This window comes from Ostrea edulis, chromosome 3 (assembly GCF_947568905.1).
Source record: "Ostrea edulis chromosome 3, xbOstEdul1.1, whole genome shotgun sequence".
NCBI lineage: Eukaryota > Metazoa > Mollusca > Bivalvia > Ostreida > Ostreidae > Ostrea > Ostrea edulis.
Genome location: NC_079166.1, coordinates 50,882,894 through 50,906,279, shown reverse-complemented (window position 1 = coordinate 50,906,279; position 23,386 = coordinate 50,882,894). Strand labels below are relative to the sequence as shown.

At 36.6% G+C, this 23,386-nt stretch overlaps 1 pseudogene; it reads right to left on the bottom strand.

Annotated features, from left to right (window-relative positions):
* Window positions 1-1,614: 1,614 nt before the first annotated feature.
* Window positions 1,615-3,512, bottom strand: LOC125676447 (uncharacterized; annotated as a pseudogene).
* Between the last annotated feature and the right edge of the window lie 19,874 nt (window positions 3,513-23,386).

Here is a 23,386-nt window from a genome sequence, read left to right as displayed (position 1 = left end):
AAGTGGGAGCGCGACGTGCTGTTATTGTTACGTAATGAAAGCATTATATAATTTAATTCAAAGTTGGGAAATATCATATTTCATTATTTATAATTGAAAGTTCAATTATCTGAGGGCTGGGTGGGTAATTTTCAAAGCTGTCTGCTTATGGTTACCACTCAATGAGGTTTAAACAGGAAAAGGAAGTGGTATGATTTGGTAGCTCATACCACTAATGGGTATCTCTATAGTCAACTTGTACAAAGTTGTATTCCATCAATTTGTATATATAGTAGGTTATCACTCAATTAAAAGAGATTATCTTATATTCATTTCAATAATTCTTATTAATTGAAAATGAACAAGTAAAATGTAGCTGAGCCAACACCGCTCACAATGTTATCCAAATTAGGCACTGAATCACAATGACAACACCAAGTTGTATTTAACCTTTTATTGTTCAATCAAACTATATTACACTAGTAGTGGATAAGAATGGCCGCACAATTTTTGTAGGAATCTAGGGAGACAACTAGTATACCAATGAACGGTGGGCAAAACTAGTGGCCCCACTTTGATGCGAGTGCCAGAAGGGACCCAGGCTTAACATGGAACCACCCCATGTCTTAAATTACAAACCACGCCTGGTGGCCAGGTATACAATACCCAGCTTTTTCACCCTCTCTCTCGCTTGCTACCTGTATAAGTCACCGTTCAGTTTTAATTCCAACAGGCTTGTAGCCTCTCCTCCTTTTTATAGAGGTAGAGGGGGACCTAGCTCTGACTGCATCGGACCCCAAGCATTAAGTGAAACCAACCAACACAACATGATATATCACCTAGCCATGAGTAACCTGCCCTCATGCTTTGATGCAGATGGGGAGAGACACCCAGGTTAAGCATGAGGCCAGTTGTCTCCCTAGACCCTGCCACTGACATTGATATGATGTCCCCCACAAATTTTTTTTTGGTCTTCGTTCCAAACTTACAAGCGGTATGTACAATTAGAGGGTTATCCAGATCGAGGAGGGAAGATTTTGCCCTTTCCCTTTAAAATGAAATGCAACCCTCTTTGTAAATTATCCAAGCGTTCCTTATTGCCTGAATCTGATAAGTCTGAAAAGCTGTGCTTTTCGCACATCAATATTGGCATCATGCATGATACACGCCCCATTAACTTCAGATGTCATAAATTTTTTCAAGCATTTGTTGATCTTGCGGCGTTTCAAATCAATTTTGGGTCCCCCCTTCTTTAAAGGTGCCCCATGCCAGTAACGACGAGGGAGAATAGTGGACCAAATAAGCAATGTCTTAGGTAACAAAGCATTATAGCGGTACATGCTACATTTAATTTGATGTGAAAATTTAACTGTGGCGTTGCCCGGGGATGTAAGATCATTGGAACCTGCATGGATGACGAGCACATCTGGCTGTGGTCGGTTCCTGGGCTCCTCCACAATTATCTGGTCCAGTGATTCCCATTTCAGTCCTCTAACCCCCTTCCAAAAAATGTCTACTCCAAGGTCAAGATTCTTCCCACCTGGTCTGTTCCTAGCCCCCTCACCCGCCCAATAGGGGATGGAGGTTCCAACAATCCACACCGACTTCACACCTGTAACTTGATTTTATTTGAATTTATAATCTGATATAATTCTGAAATGCACTGGATTCCCATCTTCCCAAAATTTTGATTTCTGAGTCTGGAACCCCCAGCTTTGCTAAATCTGTGGCTCTACCTATTCTGAAGCTGTGTGGCCTAAAGTGACCTTGTATATTTTTGAACTGTAGTGCTTTCTGAAGAATGAAATTAAATTGATACCTAGTGACCTGGCGATGATCCTAGTGAACGAAAATATTGTGAGGGACAAGGCATGAGCGAATGTGCATTAACGCAAGTTGGCAGTGAACTGGACATATTTTGGGATTTGATTGCCTAGCTATATGTAATGTAGCCGTGTTGCCAACTTGGTCAGTTTTGGATTTTGGAATTATTATATCGACCTTGTCCTTGTAGATTGACAACTGAGTTAGTTGTATTGACAGGACCTCTCCTACTCTTAAGAGCCCATAATAAGACATGGAAAAGATTGTAGAAAATAGCACTGCCTCGTACGGAGCCTTGCAAATTGCGGGGAGTGCATCGATGACCTGTTCTAAAATAGAAATTGATATTGGGTCCACTGAAGTGCCTTGTTTTCTGTGAAGACCTTGCAGGGCTTTTTTAACAATGAATGTTTGAGTGTTGTCCTGAACACCTTTTAATTTATGTGCATAAGATAGAGCACTTATATACATGGTCACTGATCTATAAGCTTTACCTGTGATAGAAAGATGGGCAATAAAATGAAGGAGTTGGTCCGTTAGGATAGGAAATTGGAACGAAGACCCACTTCTGAGCAAAAATGTTTTGAAATTAGTCAATGCCCCTTGATAGGCTTTGCGTGTGTTTTCGGAGAGAGCGCCATGTAACAGTTTGCTTGCCTCACTGGTTAGATATCCCAAATATTGCGTGGTAGTGGGGTTGGCAATGGATCTGCTGTTGGTGCCATCAGCCGGAATTTTCCCCACTGTGAACGAGAGATAGCGTCTGCAATTGAATTTGATTTGGAAGGGATATGTTTGGCCTTAATAAGGATGTTGAACTCAAGACAAGTCAGAACAAGTTTCCTAACCAGCTTTATGACCCTAAGGGACCTTGATGTTACTGTTTTAACTACATTTACCACCTACATATTGTCAATGTAGAAAAGGATTTTTGAGTTGGAAAACTGCATTTTCCAAATTTGAATTGCAACAATGACTGGGAACAATTCCAAAACAGTCATGTCCCGAGTGACTCCTGACATGAACCAATCCTGAGGCCATTGTGAATAAGCCCATTTGCCTGCAAAGTGAATTCCAAACCCCCCGAATTCGCCTCCAGCGCTATCTGTGAAGAGCTGCATTGCTTCGCTGTTTACCCAATAACCCTCACCAATAACTGAGACGCCATTGTAGGACTTGAGAAAAGCAAGCCAAACCTGAAGGTCCGCCTTCATTTCTGCAGTAACACGGGTATGATGGAAGTCTTTAGTGAGACCGATATTTGCATTGATGAGGCGACGGCAAAAGACCCTACCAGGGGCGATCACTCTGCAAGCGAAATTCAACAGTCCACTGATGGACTGTAGTTGGATGAGTTTAACCTTTTTCAATCCCATGATGACCAGGAGTTTTTCATGTATATCCCTGATTTTTTCTTCAGGTAATTTCATAATCATTTCCTCCGTATCAAACTCTATGCCCAAGAAAACCAGGGTTTTTGTTGGTTCTACAGTTTTATCACTCGCAATGGGAACCCCTAAATCCTGACATAAATGACAAAAAGTGTCCAAGGTAAGCTTGCACATGGTTCGTTCTGAAGCACAGAAGAGAAAATCATCTAAATAATGTAGAATGTGGGTCTTAGGTGCATGACTGTGGATCAACCAATGAAGGAAACTGGCAAATCTGTCCCAAATGGCACAGCTTATTTCACATCCAAAAGGGAGCATTTTATCATAATGAAAAGCATGTTTGAACTGAAAACCTAATACATCAAAATCCCGACTATTGACTGGCAGCAGCCTGAAGGCAGATTTGATATCTGTCTTTGCCAGAAATGCCCCCCCCCCCCCGCCCGCCCTGCCCAGTTTGAAAATAATTTTTGCAGCATCATCAATTGTTGAATAAGTAACTGAACTGTCTTGAGAATCAATGAAGTAATTAATAGATGATGCTTCGGGGTATGACAAGTGATGGATAACCTGTAATGTTGGAAATGGGGGAGTTATGAAGGGGCCTGCTACCCGACCTAAACTGACCTCTTTTGCAATTTTTTCCTCAGCAATCGAATGTTGGTTTAGTAGACTTGCTAAGTTTTTTGACAACCTGAAAACCCTGGGGCCTTTATACTGCAAACTAAAACCGTACTAGCTGTCTGCTTATGGCTACCACTCAATGAGGTTTAAACAGGAAGAGGAAGTGGTATGATTTGGTAGCTCATACCACTAATGGGTATCTCTATAGTCAACTTGTACAAAGTTGTATTCCATCAATTTGTATATATAGTAGGTTATCACTCAATTAAAAGAGATCATCTTATATTCATTTCAATAATCCTTATTAATTGAAAATGAACAAGTAAAGTGTAGCATGTAGCTGAGCCAACATCGCTCACAATGTTATCCAAATTAGGCTCTGAATCACAATGACAACACCAAGTTGTATTTAACCTTTTATTGTTCAATCAAACTATATTACACTAGTAGTGGATAAGAATGGCCGCACAATTTTTGTAGAAATCTAGGGAGACAACTAGTATACCAATGAACGGTGGGCAAAACTAGTGGCCCCGCTTTGATGCGAGTGCCAGAAGGGACCCGGGCTTAACATGGAACCACCCCATGTCTTAAATTACAAACCACGCCTGGTGGCCAGGTATACAATACCCAGCTTTTTCACCCTCTCTCTCGCTTGCTACCTGTACAAGTCACCGTTCAGTTTTAATTCCAACAGGCTTGTAGCCTCTCCTCCTTTTTATAGAGGTAGAGGGGGACCTAGCTCTGACTGCATCGGACCCCAAGCATTAAGTGAAACCAACCAACACAACATGACATATCACCTAGCCATGAGTAACCTGCCCTCATGCTTTGATGCAGATGGGGAGAGACACCCAGGTTAAGCATGAGGCCAAAACGATAAACTCCATTTGCATTTCAACAGTAAATACCATTGTGCATTGTACAGACTGCGATCCACTTAGTCGGCCGTGCCGATCAGCTATCTTCAATCAGGGGAAGTATCAGAATATAATATTTACACTGAGAGAGAGAGAGAGAGAGAGAGAGAGAGAGAGAGAGAATATCGATGATCTTGTAATAATCGCGCTCTTATTAAGACAAATGATATCGTTAATTCGATAAAAGAGAACAGTACTAGTAACTCAATATAGCTCTCATTAATTGATAATACAGATTTATTTGATTCATTTAAAGCATGCAATAAATAAAAATTAAACATATCTTTAAATAATGTTATTTTCAATTACTTCAGTTTATGCTAATTTGGCGCACAATAGATCTTATATATCTATGCCATTTTGCGTTATTACATTCTGCGTTGAACTCGACGCAAATTGTACTAATGCAAAATGTAATAGTCGAGTTTATCATATTATGCGTCGCTATCAAGCACATAGAATCAAGGGGAGGGGACAAGAATGTATGTCCCCCATCTTTAATAAAAATATCCATTTTTTGTTATTTTATAATGCAAATAAAAGATATATTGGGTGACAACCCCTCCCCCCACTTGACCCCAGCTTGAAAGTTCTGATATAATAGTAGAAGACACACACCACCACCAATTAAGAAAATGAAGATATTATGAGGCGCTCATAGTAGAGGACTCTAACCACCCCATCCCACCCCCAACAATTGAAGAAAATGAAGTGTAGGGGGAAATTATTGAGAAAGTCAAAGTAAAAGACTCTTTAACCCTTCATTGTCTTGTATTTATATTGTATATGTGACTATTCCTAAATAAATAAACTATAAAAAAAAAAAAAAAAAAAAAAAAAAAATATTAGGACTTTGAACATTGGACAAAACATCTTGGTTTGTTTGGGTGTTTTGTTTTATTTTATTGCTGTTTTCGTTCATCTTTTTTAATTATTATTTTGAATGGCAAGAAATTTTGAAGAATCGAATTTTCCATTTTTTCCCCTGTTGTACCCCCCCCCCCCCCCCCCCCCCCCCCCCCATGAAAAATGACGATACATGTCTGGTTATTACATGTACATTTTGCTTTGCAACACATGCATGTATACTTATTGTATGGTGTAAAATTGTACCCTTAACCAAGTTTTCCTTCATTTACACAGTGTAAGGAATGATAAACCAAAATCACAAAACAAAATGCATAAAGACCAAGATATTTTCAAGCGTAGGAACTACAGTCATGGGACATAATTATTCGCCACCCTGTGCGCAAATGGCGTTGTATTTGCGATTAGGAACCGAAAATAGACCCCCGTGCTATAAATAGACAACAAATTTCCCCTTCATATTTTTACAACAGGGTCAAGCTACTAAAATTGATGACGTGTACACATACATTTTTTCGTCTGCTATTGATCATAAACTTAGTAAACATTGTTGATTGAAATGGGTCGTAAAGGGAAAGAGCTGAGCATTGAAGTCAGAAATCTCGTAGTTAATTCACACAAAGTGAACGGAAATGTTTCTAACTTATCAAAGACTTTAGGAATACCCAGATCTACCGTGCGAAGTGTTATTAAGAAATTCAAACAGCATTCTGATGTGAAAAATCGCACGGGAAGGGGCCGTAAGTGTCTATTCACGCAGAGGGATTCTAACAAACTTTCAAGGGTCATCAAAGAAAATCGGAGACGTACTTACAAAGACATAACAGGCATTATTAATGAAAATAGGAATCATCAATTTTGTACAAAAACTGTTGAAAGAAAAATAAAAAAAATTAGGATATGTACGGAGGGTTGCAAAGAAGAAAGTGGCAGTTCGTGAAGTGAATAAAAAAGAACGTGTAAAATGGTGCAAGGAGAGGAAAGATTGGACAGTTCAGCAAGAATGGTGTAAATGGATTTTCAGTGATGAGAGTCAGATTGTTATTGGGGATAACAACAAGGTATACGTGTGGCGAAAAGCGGATGAAAAGTATAACCCCCAACTAGCGTGTCCTGCTCCGCGACGAAAGTTAAGTGTTATGATCTGGGGATGCATTTGTTTTCAAGGTATGGGCACTTTGACTGATATCCAAGGTAACATTAATGCTCAAAGATATTTACAAATAATTGATGATAATATATGGCCAGTAATAGCCAGGCATTTCCCGGAGAACAACTACATTTTCATGGACGACAATGCCCCTGTTCATCGAGCCAAAATTATTAAAGATTATGTAGCTGACAACAATATTAATACAACAACATGGCCAGCACAGTCACCAGATTTAAATATAATAGAGAACATATGGTTACATTTGAAAAGAACACTAGAAACCCGTGTCCATTTTATAAACTCTCGACAAGATCTTATAGCGGAAATTCGGACTGTGTGGGAAAACATTCCATTAAACTATGTACAGAACCTTTATAATTCTATACCAGGGCGACTAAAGGAGGTAATCAGGATGAAAGGAAATCTGACCAAATACTGAGGTAAGATTTTAATTCTATCCACAGCAAACAACTTTCAAACTTCACCAAGTGGACGTGCGTTTCATGGCAGCCATTTTGAAAGTGGCGAATAATTATGTCCTATGACTGTACATTCACGAATACATAAATACATGTATTCAGAAAAATCGCATGCATGCATTGCAGGACTATAGCATATGTGTGTTTTACCTCTCTGTAACATGTCATAATGGTTACTTCAGTGTAATTTATTCATAAATATTTTCATTTTGTAGATCTGGCGCAATGGCCATACCGCTGTAAGTCGAAATTTCAAATTCAAATGTATTCGATAAGATGTTAGTATTAATAAATCAGTAAAATTCGTGTTGATGTTTTATTTTATATATTACAATGTCAATATACTGTATGCATTAGTAGGATATGCAAAAGGCAAAAGTATAAACATTTCCTTTTTCATTATTAGTGTCAATATCTATATGATCACGAAAAAACATTACATAATTTATATCCGGATTCATATACCGATTTAGATATCAATAGAAACAAAGCTGCATAGTTTGGGTGAGGGGGTTCTAATGAGTCTGATGAAATAAAAAGAAGGAACCCAACATTTGCATTCAAACTAGATGTACTTCAAAATGAATTAATTTCTGCTCTGACTGAAAGCATGATTCTAAATTCAGGAACGAATCTTGCATACAAAATAATTAATAGGGGAACACATAAATTCGAGCTCCTTTGGAATTTAATGAAATGCAGATATGCACCTTGCTTTCAACACCAATTGATATGTTGTTTCAGGCACGTATACAGAGGGTTGGGGTGGGCAGGAAGGCTGGTCTGCTTCCCCCACTTTTTTGACAATTTACTTTTTCCCCCGTTATTCTAACATACAAAGTCAGTATTTTCTACATGTACAGTTCAAACTAATATTTTTTTTAAATTTATAATTAATTCAATTATAAGCATCGAGTTGATGCAAATAACTACTGTAAGTTTCCAATATATTGTCAATCATAAATTTTTAAATAGCTGGAAATTTTTAATGCTTGTAAGCTTACATTTATATCAGTGATCAATTTTCTTTCTTTCTGTGAAATGATATATTGTACATCGAAGTAGGACGGTCTCTCTCTCTCTCTCTCTCTCTCTCTCTCTCTCCTGTTCAATCAATGAATACAGAGACCGTAAATAATTATGTGGTCCCAAAAGAGACAACAAAACTATATTTTCGTTTATAGATTTCCTTTTATATGTGTGTTTGTATTATCAACTGTTTATTATGGATTGCAAATGTAATAAACGCATTTTCGATCATTATTCCCTTATTTGTATATCCAAGTTTGTATATGATCATCGATAAATTTTGAATTGTGCACGCAATATATCCAACGAGATATTAGATTCCCGATTTCTATAAACTGCAAAACCTCGACCAGACAAGCATTCAATGCAGGGAAAAAATTTCGACTCTGACATCTCCCCTGATTGAAGACACCCTGTTTGGCACGGGTGACGTGTGTCGCAGTCTGTATAATGGAATGACAACGTGTTGTAAAGTTCTAACGAGATACAAATGGAGTTTATCATTTTGTTTCGTGGATTTATCAGAATAAAGAGAATCTAATATTTTCGGTAAGTGCACACCTCCGATACCTGTTGAATAGACGCCCGTATTTGATACCGGTTTGTTTTTTGTTTCTTGTTTTTTTTTTTTGGCGAATATACCGTGTGCATTACATATTATGCATATGGCATGCACCTTTATTTTGCAAGAATTGATATAAATAATATATTTTATGCTCTTTGCTTATTCCATTCTTACTATCAGTATGTAATTGGCAAATGATTTCGCCGCATTTATTTTATAAGAAACTGCAAATACTTCCATGCACTTGCAAGTATGCAAGAAAAGCTTCTTTTTTTCTTTCTTTTTTTTTTTGCCATTTTTTGTCTAACTTATCTAAATTTCCAGAATGTTGCATTGGTATACAATAAATATTTTGTAATTTTGAGCAAATCATAATGTTTTAAAATGTGATTTTATTTGTTTCTCATTCCCTATATATTACTTTCGGAGATGTGCACTGGTCGAATCCACCTAGAAAAATCACTCAGGTGTGACAATTACATTTGGGGTATATACGGGTAGAGTAAATTAGGCTACCTGAGAGAAATATGGCGGATAAGATGAGAAAGGTGTACGTATTTATTAATTCATGTCAGCTTTAAAGGTCCAAGGTACAAGTAGATCAAATATAGGAAACATTGCCATTCGCTAGTTACACCTCTGCCCGCCAAAGTTTGGAACAAGAACATATGATGTGGAAGCAGAAACCAACTTTATTTTGTCAGTGGCCTTATTTTGTTGTCTGTATAAATTTCTGTTAGACGAACTTTCATTATGGCAGAAGCTATGAAAGAGATTATTGACTATGGAGTATCGTTAGGTTACAAGAAGGATACTCTTAGAGAATTTGTTAAAGCTCAGCAGGATATTCAACGCGAAGAGCGACAGACAGAAAGGGAGCGAGTGAGAGAAGAGTTAGAATATATGCGAACGAGAGAGAAACAGGAGAAAGATATGCAGCTGCAGCAACTGGTCCATCAGCAACAAATGAAATACTGCACCAGAAAGAGAAACTTAAAGCCGCAGGTATCGATGAAGTGAGTGTTCAGTTGAAGGGACCGAAAATCCCAGCTTTTGAGGATGGGAAAGGTGAAATGGATAGCTAATTGCGCAGATTTGAACGATATGCAGAGTTACAAAAATGGCCGAAATCATCTTAAGCTATGAGTCTTATTGCACTTCTAAAAGGTAGGGCTTTATGCATTGCTACCAGCAGATGATGCTTTAGATTACGATCAGTTAAAATTGGCTTTTAAAGCGCTATGAACGTACAGAAGATGGGTTTAAGCGGAAATTTAGATCAGCTAAACCAGATGCGGGTGAGATATTTGAACAGTTTTCTGTTACAATGAGTAGTTATTTGCAAAGGTGTTTAAAATGGCAAGCATAGTGGAGACGTTTGAAGTATTGTTTGATTTGGTATTGCGTGATCAGTTTCTTAATGTTTGTAGTAGAGTCTTCACCCTGTTTTTGAAAGAGAGAACTCCAGAATATTCAGGACATGGCACAGCTGGCAGATCAATATTGAGAGGCAAGAGTGATCAGTGCTGTGACCCTTATCAATGCAAAGGTGAAGAAATTCAATCTCCATCAAATACTCATCCTGGAAATCACAAAGACATTTCAGGTAAGAAAGATCATGATACTAAGAGGTCATTTGTTACTAAATCTGAAAGACGATGTTATAAGTGCAATAGGTTGGGACACATTGCTTCGGAGTGCAGATCAAAACCGAAGGTTGCCGCCATCACAACTGAAGAAGCAGCATAGTTACAGGAAACGACATCCATTACAGCCTTTATTAGCACGATGCCTACGGAGACAATGACAATTTCATTGAATCTCGTCTACCACTGTTTTCTAGTCATGCTATAGAGACCAACATCACAACATGCCGTTGTCAGCAGGGTACGTTGAAGGTAAGCCAGTAACTGTGTTGATAGACACAGGATGAAGTGGAATAGTGGTACGGAAAAGTAAGATTGATGAGGTAAATATAATCAAAGATAAACTACAAAAGTGCATCTTGGCCGATGGTTCATCTATTAGAGTACCAGTTACTTCCATTTTTATTGATACGCCCTATATCATAGGAACGTTTTGAGGCATGGTGTATGGACAGGCCAGTTTACTATCTCATTATTGGCAACGTCGAGAAGGTAAGACCACCAGGAGAGCCAGATTCTCAATGGTCAGAGATACATGCTGTAGAAACCTACCAGCAAGCCAAGTCGGAACTAAAACCATATCCTCAAGTCGGGAGTTGCAGAGATCCGCAAGGAGGAAATTGTCCCAGAGGATATCAAAGCAGAACAGCAGACGGATGAATCAGTACAGAGAATACCACGATGGGTAAAGTATATTTATCAGTATGTTTTGTATCTTCAGACGATGGCAGAGATGGTCAGGGAAAACCAAGAGTAGGCTTCTCAAAGACAGGCGAAATCCTATAACAGATTTACCAGAGCACAGAGTATGAAGGTAGGGGATCGAGTGTTAGTGTTGATACCCACATATTCCAACAAGCTGCTGATGCAATGGAAATGGCAGTTCAGCGTCAAGAAGAAATTGAACAAAGTAGACTACCAGATTGACATGAAAGGTAGGTTGAAGTAGCTAAGTACTAAATTACTAGCTTGAAAATACGGATGTATATTTAATTGCTGGGATAAAATTTAGAAATTCATTTCAAAATTAAGGATTATCTCCCTCATGTATAGTTCTTATCCTTGGACGAATTTGGCTCCATTTTTTGGCACTCTAGTTTTCCTTTTAGCTCTTACAAGTTGATTGTTTTTTCGAATTTACAAAATGTCGGCTTGAGCATCACTGAAGAGACATTATTTGTTGACATGCGCATCTGAAATACAAAGTGTTGGGGATATAGGAGGTTCAGCAATAGTAAATATGAATTCAGATCTTAGTCTCAAAGACAAGAAGACTGACGCTTCAGATAGGGGAATAGGTACAGTTCCGATGCAGTTTGATGATGAAAGTGGTTTGAAACTTCCAGTGGTATATGCTATTTGGAAACTAAAGGATGGCGAATGTAAGTATTCCACAATTGAAAATGAATGCTTAGCGATGGTGTGAGCTGTCTCCCAAGTTCCCTCTATACATTATGGGTTCGAGTTTCTAATTGAAACTGATCATCAACCATTGGATTGTTTAAAAAAGCCAAAGTAATCAACGCTAGGATCATGTGATGGGCATTGTATCGATACTGCGTCATTGCAATCAGAGGAAAGGATAACCAAGGAGCTGATCATCTAAGTAGACAGTGATTAATGTTGTGTGATATTTGTATATACATGGACTGTTGTTTTTAGCCTTCATAAATGTGTGTTCAAAGTATTAGCATACTTCTCTAAAAAAGGGGGGGGGGTGTTGTCACATTTACGGTGTTACGTGTTTGTATAGTATGTTTTCAGTTATCCTCTACTCAAACACCCTTTAGAGTACCCCTCGATACCTGTATTTATTCACCTAAGTTTAGGATTTCACTCTCTTCGGACCGTGTTCCACGCAATACAGTAGCACGGGTTCCTGAAAATTCTCCTTTTGTCAAACTCTTTTAAGTTTAATTTCGAAATTCGTAACAGACACGACTTCTGAGGTCCTGATGTAATGCCTTATTGGCACTTGGTGTTCCACATAAACCGGACCAAATGTGAGCATGCATTGCTAGTAACGAATACCTGAGCCAGCAGTGGATAATGATTATGTACAATATGTCTGCAATATAAAGTGAAAACGTTTGAAATCTTGTTTTTGATTGTTAATCCTGGAAGCTATCCCGGTCAACCTGTAACATAGACAACTCCTCTTCCAGAAAGGTGAAGGCAGATTGAGGTGCATCACCTGTTTTGGTATCGGTCAAGGTGTGATGTACGGTACAAATCACGCCATTTATGTTTACTAACTCATTTATTAATCTCATTAGTCAGGAGAGTGCAAACAAGGGAAACAACTCAAGACAAACATAGAATGGATCATGAATACATCACATCCTTCCCCTTATAAAAATGATATTTTTGACTGTTTTAAGATGGACTACAAAATAACTGCAAAATTACTTCAAAATAAATTTAAACATGCATTTGATTATTGACCTGTTAATATACATGTAAATCACCATCTCAAAGAATGACAATATAAGCTGTTTTTCCAATCCAGTCCCAAAATACACTTCAAGTTATATGAATGAAATCAACAATCCAATTGTAAATTACTTACTGACAAAATATAATCACTTAAATCAATCATGTCAAAATTTAATCCAATTCTCTACTTGATTGTTAAAGCAAATAAATGAACACATTATACATAACTGTGCAGAACATATAAGCACCGATCACAATGATACACTATTCACTCCAATCACTGAATTCACTAGTAGTAACGCTCAGAAATAGTTATGCAACGGCCACTACGGGTCACATGAGCAGGGCTAATTGCTGACGGTTTGGCATCAGGTGTTACCACAGGGACAAAGCCCGTTTTGGGGCCCGAACCCTGTGATACCATAACTATAGACAAGAATAGATATGGGTTACCCCATATCTAAGATATTCGACTTTTAATTTACTTGAATTTTCACTATGCTCAGCTGATCTCTAAGAAAAGACTGCACTTATTATGAAACTGGTGTATAGTCCTTCATGTCCGTAGCAAATACCGTCACCAGTCTTTTGTCACAGTGCACACACCGGTGCTTGCAAGACATATGAAAAAATGGATAGATGGCACAAATACGGTACAAAGATATTTATGCTTTTTTGTCGAATAATAAAGAAGGAAATCAAGGAAGTTGGGGATTAGCAAATTTATTAGAATACAGCAGAAAAGTATAGCTTTAAAAATACTACATGAGAATGCGTATACCTATTAATACAACTTATTGGGGCACATACTTTGTGCAGGCTTAATTTTTTGCTAAAAATGATAATTTTTATCACAAAATTTCCCTATCAAACCAGTCTTATTTCATCATTCTTCCCAAATTTTTCCTTTTATATCTGTATGGAAATTCAAAGCAAAGACGTAAAAAAAAAATTGAAATCTCTCGGAATAAATACAATTGTACTCTAATTTTTACCATGTAACAAATTAATGTGAACTTTAGAATGGCAAAAACAAGAAGGATTGATGAAATCTACACTTTCTCCAAATTTTGTCTATGGTATAACCTTAACAGCAAAGAAACCCTTAAAAGAATAAATAGACATGTATATGTCACACTGAATACATTGCAAATGTCTTCAGACTGGTGACCTTCACCTTTTAATTGTGGTCCGAATCCAGGTGTTGAGTGTTGTATACGCATTCCGTCATTAAACAACGGGAAAACCCCACATAAATCAATGATTAACATTCTCTCTCAGAAGAAATTGTATGATAATTAACGAACAATATTCATCAAAGTAATATAATTGTTGCAATAGTATAATCAATCGTGAAAAAATTTTCAATCGAAGAATGACCTATATTTCGTGAAAAGACTGAGGAGGCAGCTAGCGTAGGAATATGAACACTTCTTATATACATTTCTGGGGGGAACGTGATTTTTCTTAAAAACATTTGACTTTAATTTTGTTTTCTCCCACGTATTACATACACATCGATATTCTATACATTTGTTGTAATCCTGTATCTGCTGATCGTGAATGGAACTATATTTTTTCAGAGCAATTGTGTGAAGAGTACCTGAATCCAGTAATATATCTTGAATAGATAGTATGCACTGATCGAATATATCAAAAAGGGTCTAACTCTGACCCAGATTAAAAAAACTAACCACTCGCTTCAAATGCCTAAAAAATCTTAAATCAGGTACGCTATGCTTAATTTGCCGAACTGCTTGCATAGATTAATGTTTTAACTACTTGCACGCCAAATTTCAAGTCACGGGTTCTTAAAATAACAAAGATACACGTCATCATTCTCTCGATTTCATTTGTTTATTTTTACAAGGACATTTACCGGTCCAGGTCACGGAGTCGTTCCTCGCCTATGACAGCAGCGAAATTCGACTAGTGTGGAAGATTTCGGACCTGTCAATTAAAATTTCACATCAATTATACGCTACTTATTTCCTCATATTTTAATAATGTTCTTCGTGTAGACGTTACACGACTTATTTTTCCTCAGCAGCATCAACTGTTGACAAGATCTGCCATTTTAATGAAAGCACTAATACCCGATAGACTTAAAATCTCAAATACCTTAAAATTGATCAAAACATTATTATTGTGATATTGCACCTAGAGAAGGAAACTGAACATTGTTTTTTGGTTTTCTTAATTTTTTGTTTTTGTTTATTTTATTTCATTTAGATTATTTTAGCCATTTTCCCCTTCTTTAAAGTTTTAGATATTTTTGGGTCTTTATTGCGTTTCTCAAAATGACAGTTAGAGTCAGGAGTTGATGTTTTGTAAAATAAGCGACCCAGATACAGCGAACATAGAGAACTTTATTAAGGTATGAGGAAGCAAGTAGTGTATAATTGATGTGAAAATTTAATTGACAGGTCCGAAATCTTCCACACTAGTCTGAATTTCGCTGCTGTCATAGGCGAGAAACGACTCCGTGACCTGGACCGGTAAATGTTCTAGTAAAATAAACAAGTCAAATCGAGAGAACGATGACGTATATATTTGTTATTTTAAGAACTTGTGACTTGAAATTTGGCATGCAAGTAGTGAAAACGTTAATCTATGCAAGGAGACCGGCAAATTACGCATAGCGTACCTAATTTAAGTTTTTTTTAGGCATTTGAAGCGAGTGGTTATTTTTTTTTATCTGGGTCAGAGTTAGACCCCTTTCTATATTTAAGGTATCGCAGGGTTCGGGCCCAAAGCGGGCTTAGCCCCTGTGGGTGTTACAGTAGTAATTTCATCATAAGCTGTAGAATGAGACAAAGAAGTTTCGGTTCCATTGACTTCTGATTTTGGCGTACTGTACGACGGAGCACTGGATATTGAAGTATCCTCTGTAACTGTGCATTCAAAGTTACTTCTAACTCGAGTTGGCCTCAAGAAATAATGTTTCCATTATTCTGAACGATGTATGAACGTTTAGCCAAATGCGAGTCTTTGATGTTCCTGCTTGTCCACTGTCCATATGGATCTCGCATTTGGCTAACCGTTCATACATCGTTCAGAATAATGGAAACATTCTTAACATGTTCTTAACATACTCATTACATGAGTAATCGCACACCTAGATGTCAATGGTTCGAGTCTAGACACGTCTGGCCACTTTGACAAGTAATCAACAGTGAGTAAATAAGAGCATCTATTTTTCATACAAAATAGATGCCTTATTTTACGAGAAGCACTCGCATTAAATTCGGGTGCGGGATATTTGGGCCCCAATAAATAAGTACAAGTGTGCATCTTATCGGGATCGGCCTCCTTTCTGATGCTGACTTCAACCAGAGCAGTCGAAGAAATAATTTGAGAAGTATCTTTTTTGTGATAGCCATTGTATTATGGCATCTGTTGAAAATCCCACCCACCCATCCCATATGCTATAGGGACAATTTTTAAGGTCTGGATACTGGCTTATGTTTTTTGTGTTTTTTCAGATACTCGTTCCTTGCCTTAGTATACGGGATGGTAGCTGTTTCCCGTTATGTTGTCGTGGCATATCTTTTGTGATGGAGGCATTTGCGCACACCAAGTCAATTGATTCTACATATATTGGTGTATTGCCAGTGAATTTGAAACTGTTCTGTGCAATTGAACTGTGACTGAATTTGTGAAACTGTGACTGTTGTCAAATGATTGCTATTATCACAACTCCCAACTGATTCCAGAACTCTAAATCAACTCTCAATTGATCCATATATATTGTGTTGCCAGTGAATTTGAAACTGTTCTGTGATTTGGTGAAACTTGCTGTTGAAAAAATGAGTGCTTTTATCATAATGCATTGCATAATTGAGCTAAAAATTGGGTTAATTTAACATACTCTAATTAATTAAGTAACCATCCGCGGTTGACCCGGGGTGGTCATTTCTGAACTTGTTGATTGATGTTGTATTTTGTGTTGATGTTGCTTTTTGTGTGGGTTTGCCCATACATGAGTTGTTATTGAATGGCATCCCACAACTTCTTGCTTTATACCACTGCCAATACTCGCCAAATAATGTTTAAACTGGTTTTGCTTGTCTTTTTCTCTGTATAAATAATGAGTTCCATCGAGTTCAAAAAGATCCATAGCAATCTTTGACCAAGGTCTTGTAGGTAATACGCTTTTTAGGATTCGTGGCTTGGTACTTTGCACAAATCTCACAGAAACTCTGTTCCCCAAACCATTCCAAAGCAGAATGCCTCTTGCACGGTTTTTAGTCTTGACGATTCCTTGATGTTCGATATGATGTTTCTCCAGCATTTCGTTTTGCAGCGACTTCGAAACAATGTGTTTATGAGACTTATGAGAATACCATCAATACAAGAGATATCGTTTCTGAAATTCCAGTAGTTCCTAATTTCTGGTGATGGATCAGCTTTGTTGTTCGGCCATCCAACTAAGACCGTATCCATGAGCTGCTGTAACTCCATATCATGAAATTCTTACTGTCATCCTCCGACAGGTTCCAAGTACAATGTAATGTATGTCTCTCCCCTTATCTCCAATCCAAATCATCAAGTAGTTACAATGCTTCTCTTCATTTTTCGAGCTCAGAGGGTCCTTTATCCAAAATTCCACGTGTTGAATAAATGTGCGCCATTCTTCTACGAGATCCGGGGCCTCTCAGTTAAATCTGGGCGTGATAGGTGAACTAATCATAGCCATGGTGTACGCTCGATTCCTATCTAAAATTCTCTGTATTTTATTTCTGTGGATGGCGATGGATGGGTTTATCCGACATCTGACACCATGTGATGTACGGTACAAATCACATCATTTACGTATACTAACTGATTTATTGATCTCATTAGTCAGGAGAGTACAGACAAAGGGATACAACTCTAAACAAACATAGAATGGGTCATGAATACATCACACAAGGGAGTCAATTCAGGTTGAAGCTGGTAAGGAAACTTTACATAAATATGCGTAATGTCCCACTCCGGCTCCATGAAAAATATTAGCTGGTTTGGGTTTTTTTTTAAGTGTGATGTCAAATCTGTGGCTTTGGTAGCAGTGATTAGGTGGTGGGAAAATGGATATAAAATTTATGTCTATACCGAGGAAATGTAGTGCTATACAGTATTACAAAGATCTTCCATAGGCTTAATTCTACTATAAAATCTTCAGAGCCAGGGACATTTTTTGTCTAACACTCAGACAGTAACAAAAGGAGATCAAAGATCTGTGATTTATTCCAAATTTTAAAGCCAGTCACATTCCATTATTCCAATAGGGATTGGGGCTGGGTGGGGCTAGTAGAGAAAGAATGGAGGAAAAAATTCCAATTCCCACAGAAGGTGAAAAAAATCTTAACCGGAATCTGAGATATTCGCTTTCGGTCATTGAATAATACATTCTGGTGCTGAAACAGAGTAAAGAGAATAAAACAAAGAAACTGTGAATGAGTTTCCCTTTGGAAGCAATGGAAAATCTGCACACAGATGAACATTTTCTGAAGTGCAAATAGTTATGGATCTGATAGCAATGTTCAATATTAGAAGAGACTTTGTCAACAATGTATAGTGCTGTGTACATCAATATCAATATTTCTTAATTCCACAATTGTTATAGATTATGGTAAAATACACGATGGGATTGATAATAATACCATATTTATATAGCACCCTTTTCATACACTATGTACGATCAAAGATGCTTAATTACATTACATTATATTTGTCTATTATGCACACATTGCATGTATTTAATTTTATGAATCAGACCAAAAATATAAATTTTTGTGTTTCTGCTAACATCCAAGTCAAAACTGGGGTAGATTGATAGTATATTCTCAAACTTCTATTTTCAAAAGAACACACAGAGACAATCTAATCTATATTTTTAAAGTTACAGGTACATAGTTGATTTGAGGGGCTCAGTTTTCACTATCAATAGTACTTTTAAATATGCTTGATATTAAGTACCTTTGAAATGAGTACAATTGTGAACTTCAAAACAATGTTTATTGAAAAATCTCTTTAACAATATATATTTTTTTAAATTCTAGGGTACGAGGTATAATTCATAAATAGCTAGTGGAAACACAACAATTCTCATTTTAGGCCCCATTGTCAATAAACAGACAATGCAAGGATTTTGTAAAGAACTGAATTTTTCTCTCAGAATACTCCATATAGCATTTATAGAACAAATAGTGATAATTTGAAGGTTGTTAAAACTTAGTGGATGCAAATTTGGGCTTTTTTATTTGACATCATAGTTTTTTTTAATCTTCAAAACATAAAACTTGTAGTGAAGGACTGAAACTTAATCAAGATAAATAAAATTTAATGAAAGTAAAGGCCATGTTCAAGGTCACTTCTTTTTTCACAAATAGATAGAAACCCAGTGAATGAAAGTCATGTTTAAGGTCGCATTTACATGTAAGGTCAAAGCATTTCATGTAAATAATGTTCTTATTATCCTACACATGTTAAATCTTGCACAAAAGTCAATCTCATGAAATAATCTTTTTGTACATGTTCAGGGACGAGGTCAAAATTATATATTACTATACTGTATCTATTTCAACTTCAGTAATTCTACAAGATCCCTCAAACATTTAGACAGCTTTGATTGTTATGTTATGGATTTAAATGTTATGTACATTATTTAAAAAAAAACTTTGCAGATTGTTTCATCTACAAGATATTCATACCAAGGCTTATACATTTTATGACACAACGTCACCAGTTAGCAATTTGAATATTTTGTGAAATTGTTTTTATCGATCGATTTGGTTGTCTATCATCATGGCTCAGTGAATAAAGCATTTATTTTTATTTAATGAAATGAATTTTTTAAAATCATGTTATCTTTATCCAAAATTGCATATTGTCTGCCTTTTTGACATTGTATATATTTATGATATATCATCATATCCTTCATGTTTAAATCATTTTTGTGCTGATTTGAAAAACTCTTTCAATTTGTAGTGAGCCACCTTAACTCTCCTTGAAAGAAGATGTGCGTATTGCTTTGCACATATTGGTCTATCTGTCAGTTGGTTCATAGACAGACATGATATTAGAAAACACTTTTCTTTATAGGCTTCCTAATGAAAGCTGATGTATCTTAGTATATAACCCTTGTTCAATTTTAGATCACTTGGTAAAAGAAGTTGGAGTAGCATAAATGTCTTTACAAATTTTTGTTTTTTCTTATCGATTGAATATTGTTTTACGTCCCTTTTGAGAATATTTCACTCATTTGGAGACGTCACCACTGCCGGTGAAGGGCTGCAAAATGTAGGCCTATGCTCGGCTCTTATGACCATTAAGCAGGGAGGGATCTTTATCGTGCCACACCTGCTATGACACGGGACCTCGGTTTTTGCGGTCTCATCTGAAGGAACGCCCCATTTAGTCGCCTCTTACAACAAGCAAGGGGGTACTGAGGACCTGTTCTAACCCGGATCCCCACAGGAATGTTTTTTTCATGAGGGACTTATAGTCAGAAACTGGTGATAATAAGTACTTATTGTTTCTTCGTACATGTAAATACATATATACAAATATAACTTCCCAATTGTCAATCCCCAAAATCATTGATTATGAACTGTACAATGATCTTTTAAATATACATTTTTATCTACTACATGATTTAACGATCAGGGGATCAGATTTATGTGGATTATTTCGAAATTGTGCATTTTAGTACAGTTTTGGTGTATAATTACTATAATTTGTATAAGATACTTTGAATTACCAATTTCAAAATTAGTATTTATTAAAATTATTTTAAAATGAGAATTTTTTCCCTTTGGTATTGATATAATTGTTGTTATGGTATGTGAAATTCATTGTGTGGTGGATTTTATCGACTTTGTCAGATTTCATAATGGTAGTCTCTTCGCATTCCTTGTCGAAATGGACAATATTATTTGCCGACCTCAATATTTTATTAGTTGGCCATATATGACAAGGCTTTTACTAAATGAACACAGACCCCTCAAACTTGGCCTACCTTGGAAGACTGATGGCTCTGAACATAGGGAAAAATGCTGAATCAGCTATTTTCTTGGGGGTACCCATAATAAAGGCATCGGTACTCGATTATGATGAAATAATGACTGGATAATAGTGACTGGATTTATGCTGCATTGCGTTGGAGGAGACGTTGAACACCGGTTGTGTCATAGGAACGGTGGAATGCAACTCAGCTCGACGAGCTCCATTTCAATATCAAGTAAAAAGCTCAACACCTCTTCATCTAAAACGCACTCGTTGACTGAGTCCCATATAACGCAGTTCAATTCATTAGTATCTCCCAGATCAAAAGTCGCCGCTTGCTCCGTCATGTTATCGACGATTACGCACAGGAAAAGATAACTCCTGCAATGAATCTAACGTAGTCCAACCCTTTTATGTTGGGTGTAATGAGTTTTATAGACGGAGGTGTTGTACACTGCATTTACAATCAGGCTAAAATAAAATATTACCTTCTAAAGAAATTAATTCCTGTTTCAAATACCGTCATTTGCGTAAAAAAAAAATCTAGGTTTTTCCATATATATACATGTATATAAACACCGAGAGTTTCCGAAAGCTTGAAGTTAGCTTCATTGCAGGATTTATCTTTTCCTGTGCGTGATCGAAGACAATGCAGACAACTTGAATTATTTTTGTTTTTATAAACTGGCAACTCTCGATACACCACCACCAAGAATAATAGGGTGAGGCTTAATATAGGATTAAACATTCTTTTTGAAGAATTTATCGATGTGTAAACTCCAGACATTTTACTCACAAACTGAATAAAAGTGCGAAGCACTTTTATGTTAAGTTTGTGAGTAAAATGGCCGGAGTTTACACATCGATAAATTCTTCAAAAAGAATGTTTGATTCTTATAATTCCAATTCATCCACTTCATTAACAATTGCAAAAATTTGAATAGTTTCCCCGCACTATGTTATTTGTTTTCAGGCGTGTATGAATACATCGCGTTTTCGGATTTATTGATGTATAAACTCTTGTTCAGCTTTATTTCTGTCCAATCAAAACACTTGTAATAAATAACATTGGAATTATTTACATGTAAATGTCACTGATAAGACTGAGCCATGCATTATTTTTTAAACACTACAGTGAATAGGGGTATAACAGATAACGTGTAGATGTGTAACATTTATAATCCCAACACAAAAATGGTACAATCTGGACAAAGGAGTATTATGATATAAGATATGATTAGTCTTCAATAGAGTTATATGTAGACGGCGGATGTGACCATTCAGCAGGATGCTCCCCTTGGGCACCTGATCTCATCTCTCATGTGTTCTGGGGGGTCTCTGTGTGCCTTACTCTTAATTTTGTATTCTTTATGGGATTTATGAGATTGGTTGTACTGTTCATTATCTTCACTTTTCCATGCATAAGTAAGCAGACAAGTTTCTTATGTATGTTACTGATTGTTGTAAATTTGTGAAATCCGTTAGGAAAACATTTTTGTTTTGAAGTCGTGTCTTTTTTGATAGAAATTCCAGTTTGACGTCTAGGGTTAGCAGCATCTTCTAGATATTTTACTGAGGTTGAAGGTCGATCCACATTTTCATACGAGTCTAAGAGTGCTTAATTTATTCTGAGCTGATAGGTGTTTTTTCCAAAGACAATTCTTTTGTCATGGTATTGCAAAAGAAAATTGTTAAAAGATTCAATATAATGAGTGTCCGAACATAATCGAAATTCCTTTGCTTTCTTGTAAACAGTTAGGCTCTTTAAAATTTTAATCAAAGTTTGTTCAGCTTCCTTTTCAGTAATCAAATATTTGGAAGGCTCATACAGGCTCATCTTCTAGAACTTGTCTGCAACTAGTATTTTCAAAACAAGAGGTGTGATCTCCTAGATAGTGCTTGACTAAATTCGAAAAGCTTTTTCTTCCTTAATTCTTTCTAATCATTAATGAATAAAACTATTGGTCATTCAATTTCGTGGTCTTAGTTGCTCAACAATAAAAATAACCATTGCGATATTTGATGTTCACGAATAATGAAACGACAATTTGAATCACAAAGTTGGTTAAAAGAGGTATACCACAACCCATTAGACCCCAAAAATGATCGAGATTACGATTCATTATATATTTGTATGGAACTTGCAGTAATACCCCAATGATAAATATATTTCATATGAATGCTCCAGATGGTACTTTTGAAAATATGATTAATGTGAAGATTTTACTTAAAATCCGACTTAATTTTTCATTCTTGCAACTCAACTCGTATATTCGTCACTTTGCTGCATTTATTTCATAGAAAACAGTTAGGAACATGTATGATTTATTACACCATATTCCCTGTATATTTTTCATGTACAGCAAAAATAGAGTTTTCCTTGGCAACATTTGTAGGTTTCCTTAACCATATAGATTTTAATACAGCTGTAAAACTCATTAATGAATTACAACGCGTAATGATTCTGTAATTTTACTAGTCCAA